The sequence below is a fragment of the Lepisosteus platostomus genome, unplaced genomic scaffold, assembly GCF_059453375.1.
Source record: "Lepisosteus platostomus isolate fLepPlt1 unplaced genomic scaffold, fLepPlt1.hap1 Scaffold_49_H1, whole genome shotgun sequence".
In the NCBI taxonomy this organism is placed as follows: Eukaryota; Metazoa; Chordata; class Actinopteri; order Semionotiformes; family Lepisosteidae; genus Lepisosteus; species Lepisosteus platostomus.
The window spans coordinates 508,463-510,834 of record NW_028291669.1 but is presented as its reverse complement, the minus strand read 5'-3'; the positions used below and the strand labels follow the sequence as shown (position 1 = coordinate 510,834).

General features: G+C 40.7%; 1 long non-coding RNA gene across 1 annotated transcript; it reads left to right on the top strand.

Annotated features, from left to right (window-relative positions):
• Window positions 1-775: 775 nt before the first annotated feature.
• LOC148633070 (uncharacterized) lies at window positions 776-1,827 on the top strand. The gene is made up of 2 exons (XR_015934094.1): window positions 776-1,135; window positions 1,540-1,827. It is a non-coding gene; the product is annotated as an uncharacterized LOC148633070 (long non-coding RNA).
• The last annotated feature ends 545 nt before the right edge of the window (window positions 1,828-2,372 follow it).

Below are 2,372 nucleotides of genomic sequence, written 5' to 3'. Positions count from 1 at the left end.
TTTTAATATTATTATTATACGTTGTTACATTTTTGGTTAGGACAAAGATTCTAGTAGAGGTGGCCTCTTTTACCCCGTTCCAAAAAATTGGAAAACTACCTTCAGAGTACACTGACAATGACCATCTACTGTCTCCTCTAACTGTGTATTGTCATCATGCATATCTTGTGTATTATTTATTGTAGTTGGTTTTGTCATTCTGTAAAGAAGCCACCTTTCAAGGCACTATATCAAATAATGTTTGTTATTATTATTTACATTTTTCATCGTAAAATCTGGCGAGGAGTCTTAAGAGAATATCAAAGAACTCTTACCAAAGTTGCTCTTACCTTTCCATTCCAAGAAATGCCCTCAGCTCGGATTGCAGAGATTGACCTCTCTGTCTCAAATTCTGAGAAACATAGACTCGATTGAAAAATGACCATTTCCTATGATTCACATAACATCACCAGTCAACATTTGCCACTTGACATTGAAGAATGATGTGAAGACGGGGGTTTGAATTTAATCCTTTCTGTAGGGGGTTTAGACTTCTAAGTCACAAGCTGGGGTTTATGGCAGGAAAGGGGGTTAACTGATAAGGACTGCAGATGCAAGCTAGGAACCCCCCTGGGTGTAATGTTAAACTGACCATTTGTCCAGAACATCGTAAACTGGCCAAATACCATGAACCCCCCTCTTTACCATCGGACCAAGTGACGTCAGAAACGGAGAAGAAAACACTATATAACCCAAAAGTTTTTAACAGTACGGCTAACAATACTTCGGTTTTGTTGTTTCTTGCTGGAAACAAGACTTCGGCTTTATTGTTCCTTGCATGCAATAAACTCATTTGTTTTACTTCATCTCGGGATCAAGAACCTTATTTCTTCTGTTACAACAGTCCCCTACAAGTCTGATGTGCCCTACCGCTGAGCAATTTCCATATGAGAATAGCCAGAGTGGAAACCCTCAGCTGGTGCCCTGTGAACTGTGTCACAGGAAGTTTGCTGTAGAGAGGTTGGAGAAACACAGCAAGATCTGCAAGAAGCTTCAGAATTCAAAGAGGAAGGTTTTTGACTCTTTCAAGCACAGGGCCAAGGGAACAGAACTGGAGACATACATCCATAAGAAGAAGGTTAGACCGCCAATCGTGGTAAGGGCTATCCTTAAACTCTTTCCAAGCTTCCCTTGTTTTCTCCTAGAGTCAGACTCAGCTTATAAATCAATGTAAACAATAAATAAGTGTTTTATGAAGTACTCTTCTGAAAAACTGCCGCAAAGGCACATTTGCCAGACAGAATAAATGGGTCTTATTGACTTCTGAATTCTGTTGTAAAAATCTACATGAGATATCAAGCAAATAGCACTCACGGGAAACAAAACCATAACTAAATTGTACTCTCTACCCAATGACATGAAAGGTAGGCCCAGAAAGCTACGTTATTACTGTATTGATATTTTCTTGCCTTGTGAATGGTTTGCGACCAGACTGTGTACGCAGTGCTAGTCTGGACTTTTTCTGGAAGCTGTTTCATTGGTTTCATTTCCTGTTCCCAGCTGAGAAAGAACAACTGGAGGCAGAAGCACGAGGATTTCATTCGGAGCATCAAATAGGCCAGGGAGGTGCAGCAGGTGATCACGCAAGGAGGGAAGGTTGTGAACCTGCCCCAGCCCCCCGCGAATCCAAACCCCGACTACGTGCCCTGCCCTCACTGCGGCCGGCGCTTTGCCCCCAGGCCGGCACAGAGGCACATCCCCAAGTGTCAGCACATCAGGAGCCGCCCCCCTCCTCCTCCTCACAGATGAAAACTGATGTGAAGAAGAGTAAAAGAGTCATGATCTTGGCTCACGACTCACGTCCTGCTTTTTCTTTTTAGAAATATATTTAGCACAGTTCATCCGTATGATGATAAAAAAAATGTTACCTTGTTTTAATAAAATGATTTTTTTTTGGTGGACTGGTGTTTGCGTAACTGTGGTTATTTCAGTTTTTTTCCCTTGCGAAAATGTGTGTCAACCGTGAAAATAAATTTCAAGCTGTTCTTATCATTCATACACCTTGACCTCCTAAAAATAATTGTTCAACCTGGAACGTACAATTAGCAGGCAATAGAACAGGTCACATTGGCCTTGGAACCATCAAAAAGTAGTATTCACACATTCTCTGCATCAATTTTCCTTTAAAACAACTGAAAAAGCAAGGTAAAGTGTGATTGATTTTTTTAATTAAAGTTATTTGATTTAATTTATTTAATTTTCATAATATTTGAAATATGTTGGGATTAATGTGACTCAATATTATCTGCAGCTCTTACACTCCAGGCACCTGATAAAGTGGAACGCAGTGTCTTTGCCTTACATGGCGCTCAGCTCTTCCTCAATCCCAGCAG